Source organism: Octopus sinensis, linkage group LG1 (assembly GCF_006345805.1).
Source record: "Octopus sinensis linkage group LG1, ASM634580v1, whole genome shotgun sequence".
NCBI lineage: Eukaryota > Metazoa > Mollusca > Cephalopoda > Octopoda > Octopodidae > Octopus > Octopus sinensis.
The window spans coordinates 87,250,067-87,256,834 of NC_042997.1; positions in this window are offsets into that span (position 1 = coordinate 87,250,067).

Below are 6,768 nucleotides of genomic sequence, written 5' to 3' on the forward strand. Positions count from 1 at the left end.
CAGTATATAATAAGAAAATGTGTCATGATAGTAAAACAACAATATTAAATGCAAAGATCACATAGAAACTGATTGAATATTGTCCATTGGATGTACAGTGTTAACTTTCAACAAAACGATGCATAACTGAGTGGTCAGCACTGATTGAGAAGATCCATTATCAAAGATATTCATGTCATGACCGTCCATCAAGGTGTTTTTTTCTTTTTTTTTAAACAGTAGGATTTCATTTGCGAGAGAAGATTTGGCTGTTATTTTCATCAAGTTAAGCAAGTGAGCATCAGCAGTTTTAGCTGATACATGCAGGGAAGACAACCACATTGGTTTGGAATTATTATACAAAAGAATACCTTTTGGGAGATGTAATTAGGATTGATTAAAGAATATTGAGTCTTATAAGTGATACAAGACAAATTCATTGCTGAACCTAACCTCATTCATGTATGGAAAATGGGTTGATATCACCCTACAAATATTCAAATTGAACATTATAACTATTTGAAACAAAATATGTATACTATAATATAGGTTTGGTAGAGCAAACAGGAAAAATAGAGGTAAATGCATGAGTATATATATTTTTATTTTTAATTGGTTGTAAGTTACATAAGTGACTCAAGAGCCAAGAGTTTTGTGTATAGTACTTACCTATACAGTATACTTTCTGGCTCACCCTTATACTATATTCTAAATACAGCTTGAATCATAGGTCATTCAGTCCTTGTCTGGAAATCACAACTCTTTAGACAATGCCAAGAAGCATTAATGCTACCAGAAAATGTACTGGTTCTTTTCACACTTACGTCTTCTACATATTTTTGTCATCCCTGCAGTCACCATACCAAAACAAGAACTGTAAGTCCAGTGGAAATAACTATAAACCCACAATATCCTGTCTACTCAGGAAATGCTGTGCTCTGTTGTCATCACATCCCACACATACATTTTATGTGTTGTCCCTGTCTATCCTGGTTTTTAAAAATGGGAATAACTTACTCCCAGTGAATTACTGTCTGATCTCACTAAACTTTAATATTTTTGAAGTATTTGAGAGGCGGGTGAATTTTAAAATAACTGCCCTCCTAGGGAAAAATCATTTTGTTTTTGTGGTGACTGAGACTGCCTAACACAGTTTCTGCACCACTTTGATGATATTCTAAATGTTCTGGGTGAAGGCTCCAATAAAGATGTCATTTAATTTGACTTCAGTAAAGCTTTTGACAGAATCCATCACAGCATTCTGCTGAAGAAATTATTGAATATTGGAGTCCATGGTAAGCTACCACATTGGATTAAGTGTTTTTTGACTAGCAGAATCCAGCATATTGTGATTAGCAGTATTTAATCAAGACCATTTTAAGTCATTAGTAATATCCCCCAGGGTACTGCATTGAGCCCACTTACATTTATAGTTTTTACATAAATGACATTGCAAATGTCATCAAACATATTAAAAAAAAAAAATATTTGCAGATGACTTTAAACTCCAAAACGTCATCAAGACTGAACAGAATTCCAATGCAATCTCTGCATAGTGATTTGAGGGGTGGAAAAAACAAAACAAAAAAAAGCATGCTTCTAAATGAGGGAAGTTTTGAGCTCATTCACTTTGTAAAACAGAATATACTTAAACAACCATACTATCTTCCCTTGAGACAACGTCTCAGATAATATCAGAGATGTAACTGTGGAAAACAACCTAAGCTGGATTGCACGCATTAGCAATAAAGTCAATATGGCTTGCAGAATGTCTCCAAGAATCCTTGGAACTTTCCAGTCCAGAGATGCTGATACCATCATGCTTTACTTCTCTATATTTTCAGGCCTCACCTTGAATACTGTTGCCTTCAACAGTTTCCCTGCACAAAACAAATCATTATGAGAATTGAAGCATCTCAGAGATCAACCAGAAAAAAGTATGAATGGCATGACAGGCCTTGATTATCAGAGTCATCTTGAAAAGCTCGAACTTTATTGTCTCCAAGGCCATGGTAAGTTCTGCATCATTTGCATATTATGGCACTCACTTTTTGACCTTCTGGGGGTCCAAGAGAGGGTGCCACTGAGCCGATAATTGTGTATTTACACTTTTACAAAAAAATTAGAATTTTTTTCTCTGCAATAAACTGCAGAGAAATTGCCCTTAAAAGTTAAAATATGTCACAAACATATTTGAGCAAAACTAACAAACACACATACACATATATATATAAAGGCCCCCTTTGGTCATGAATGACCATGGGATTGCACCTAGAGAGTTACCCTCTGAGGCACAAGTCCAGGCAAGGTTGTTTATGGAAGACCAGCAGTCACCCATGCATACCCCCCCCTTCTCCATGCTACCAATGTTATCCAAGAGAATGGTGAAGGCTGATACAGCTTGGCACCAGTGACGTCATGACTCATTTCTACAGGTGAGTGAACTGGTGCAACATGAAATAAAGTGTCTTTCTCAAGAATACAGCTCACAGCCTGTCCAGGAATCAAACTCACTACCTCATGATTGTGAGCTTAACCACTGTGCCATGTACCTTCATATATATATATATATATGTACTTGATTTTTAATGTACAAAATTTTTGTATTTTTTTTTATTCCAGAGAAACTTGAAATTATAGAGCTAGTGGACAAGAAATGTCAAAATAAAACAAATGCTAAAAATAGCATGCCAAAATAATATTACACAACAGTAAATAAGAACAATAGCTGAACACAAAAGAATAAATCAACTTCAGTATTTACAAAATGAGCATTAACTGAAAGAAAAACAGTTCTCAGCAATGTGAAACTTGAGTTGTGAGAAAAGGAAATTAATTCTAAATGAATAATATCCTCTATAACCTGTAATGAGTCACTGTCTAGCAAGAGCTAAAAGGTTGTTAAGAGAACAGTGCTTTAAATATAAGCTGTTTTTCAATTTAGCAAACTCAAGGACCATGTCGGTTGGCACAAACTCTAGCTGTGACATTGTACCGAGGAGTAGCTATTTTCCTGTTCTTCACTAGAATTTTTGTAACAGATTCTGACTCCAAATTTTCAGTCCACTCACAGTAAAATCATGGTATTGTCACCAACTTGTGTTTGTAATATTTAGATTTTTATCTACCTTAGAAACAAGCAAGTTGCTTTCTTTAGTACCTTCCAGCTTTTCTCAATAAGTCAGAAGTGTTAACTTGATTCTTCTTGGCTTTATTCTCATTACTCATTCTGTTAGCTTCAAATATAAAAACAGATAGTGAGAGGTCAGTTAGAGAGTTGCTACCTACATTTGGACTGAGATGCACATCCGTACATGAGAGCAAACTATCTAGCTCTAGGCTATCATGTGTATGGCTAATAGTGGCAGGCAATAAAATCACCACTATGACAACTGAGTTCTCTTGTTAGGTAACAATCTGGTCGATCTGTCACATGCACATACTATAAACATTTGTTGTAACTGTTCTTCAGTCAAGTATTTCAACATATGCTGCTAAACATACTCTAAACTTTCAAACTGAAGTTTTGTTTGGCAAATGGTAATAATAACCAATAATGGTTCAGGAAATATATAAAAAAATAATGTAATGTCTGGAAATAAATATGTTTTATATAACAGAATTGTTAATTTCTTTTACACTGAACTTCATTTTCACCAGCCTCTGCTCAACAACAGGTGACACCCACAGAAAGTTGATATTATATCAAGTTCCAATTATTCCCATGCAAAAAAGGGGTTATGTAAGCACAGCCAGAGATGGAAAAGGACCCCAGTGTATGCAACAGAGGTTAGAGAAGATTCCAAAGCATATAGACAAACACAGAAGACTTGTTGCTATTTGACCTGAGCTTAAAAGAATTGCTTAGTCATCACTGCACTTTTCCAAGCATGTACCACGAACATAATACCCTTACCTCTTGCCATACAAATAAGTAGCCAACCAATTCTTGGTCAAAACAAATCAAAGGTGAACTTAGAATGCTTGGAGAACAAGCCTTTTAAATAGATAAGTTTCCTTGGTTTCAGTTTAGCCCTGGGTAAAAAGAATCTTCGACTATGATGGACCGAGCATCATTCTCATCTCTCATGCAAAGTTAATCTTTTCTGTTATGAATGTAACTATGAACTACATTTGCTTCTAGCACATTACTGTACGCTACTGGCAAGCAACTATGTAAAAATGTAAATATCATAATATACTTCTGTAAAACTAAATCTTATTTAGACAACTTTGGATTTGGTATTATTTGGGGACAACATGCAGCCTAACATCATACCAGCATATCTAGACCCATTTAAACAAAAGTCACAATGGTGACCCACAACATTCAACTTATACAAACCATTTCTTCAATGACAACACTCAACCAACAATCTTTCATAGGATCTTTGTCTTGCAAAGTGCATGATGACAACCTCACTATTGCTGGTGCCATGAAAAAAGCACCCAGTACACACTATAAAGTAGTTGGCATTAAGAAGGTCATCTAGCCATTGAAAACATGCCAATGCAGACTTTGGAGCCTGATACAGACTTCAGACCCATTGGATCCTGTCAAATCATAACCATCCAACCCATACCAGCATGGTACATTGACATCAGAGAATGATGATCACAATGCTATATGTATGCATGTGTGCATATAACAAATGCAAAAACTAATTTCTGTGTGTCAGTGTATCACACTTAGACCCCTCCCCCATTTCACTATCAATGACCCTCATATTATTCCTCATGGTGAGGTGAGAGTAATAGTAGGCATAGAGATGGTGAAGGTGGTGATGAAGACAGTGCGAGAGAGAGAAAGAGAGATAAAGAAATTTAGGGAGAGTTGATGATGTTTTATTAAAAGTAGTTGTACTTATGGTGGAAGAGGGAATAACGATAAAGAGAGAGAAAGAGGGGCTGAACACTGAAGTAACATGCTGAATAGCATACTGAACAAATACACATCGCACCCAACCTACTAAAACACATGACCATGTCGACAAAAATCGAACTACTCACCATTCTCAACAGTAGTTGGATGGAGAGATGGTGCCCTCAGTCATGGCGAACAGCAACCGTCATTCACTTCCTCAAAAAAGGGGAAAGATCCCGCAGACGTACGGAGTTATTGACCAATCGCCCTAACCTCAACTGTGGGGAAACTTCTTGAAAGAATGATCACTAACCGGCTTGCCTGGTGGCTTGAAGAAGACGCAATCCTCAGTCCCTGGCAGGCTGGCTTCCGGAAAGGTCGCAGTACAACAGATCAGTGCTTTCGATTGTCCCAATTCATCACAGACGGGTTCCAATCGTCGCAGTGCCTTCGCACCACTGCTACATTCTTTGATTTCAGCAAGGCGTATGATCGTGTCTGGAGAACCGGACTACTGCAGAATATGCTGAGGTTAGGTGTTCTCCTACATTTCGTCGACTGGCTCTTGACTTGGTTTACCAACTGTACGGCCAAAGTTCGCATCAATACCACTACCAGTACAAGTCAAGTCTTGAAAGAGGGCCTACTGCAAGGTGCAGTCCTCTACCCACACTTTCTACCATCTACATCAATAGTCTCCTTGACCAATCCGATTAAAATACCCACGTCAGTACCTATGCAGATGACTTGGCGATCACATGCAGGGGTAAAAAGAAAGAAGACGTCGCAGTTGCTCTACAGAAAGAAGTAGACAAGTTGGCCTTGTGGAGTCAAAATGCAAGATTAACGTTAAACACTTCTAAGTGCGAGATCAGCTTCTTCAGCATAGACAGCGCGAAATCAAAGGGGAAACCGATAATCAACATCAACGGAACACCCCTAGCCCACAATCCTAACCCTAAATTCCTTGAGGTCACCTACGACCGACAACTCATCTTCGGCGAGCATGTCAATAACATCTGTCGTACGATGCAGGGGCGAAATAATCTGCTCCGTGCCCTATCCGGCATAAGGCAGATCTCCATCAGGTCTACATTGCAACTCAATGTAGCCTAGCAAAATATGCAGCGCCAAACTTGAGAGAATGCAACTAGAGGTAGCTAGACTGATCACCAAACAAATACACTCGACTCCTACCGAAGCAGTCCTTGCAGAAGCCCAGTTACCAACACTTGCATCTCGCTTTTCTACCCTCTCACTCCTCAAAGCAGATGCATGGGCAAACCTACCACAAGACGATGAGAGTTATAAAGTTCTGAACACCTACACCCACAAACGACTCAAGTGGACAGACTGGATAAGTCAACAACTCCCAGCCTTAGCACAACTGAACATTGTCTCCCCGTCCTCCCTCTCCAACGGAAGGTGTCCAACGCCGCCATGGGAAAATCCCACTTCCCTTACTGCCGTCTACACTCCCGCCACGAAGCAGATGCCTGTTGATGTACAACTGCTGACAGCTCAACAAACACTTGCCAGCCTACCCAATTCCCCTGACGTACTCCTTTATACTGATGGCTCGACTAGTGAAGGCACAACCAACGGCAGTGCCGATGTGGTGGTGCTGATACACAATGCGGTGGTCCATGAGTGGCATGCCCCGACTGGTGCTCACAGCAGCTCATTCACACTGAGATAGCAGCATTTAACGAAGCCCTCCGATGGCTACAAGCCAATAACAACTGGGCCTCAGCAGCTATAGTCTGCCATTGCAAATCATTGGTTGAAGACAACCCGTTCCCCACAGAACCGACAATTAGAGAATTGCAACAAACAACTGCCCTAGTAGCAGCTGGCAAGATTTTGATGGTGATCTGGGTGCCGGGCCATTGCAACCTACGCGGCAATGAACTTGCAGATATGCA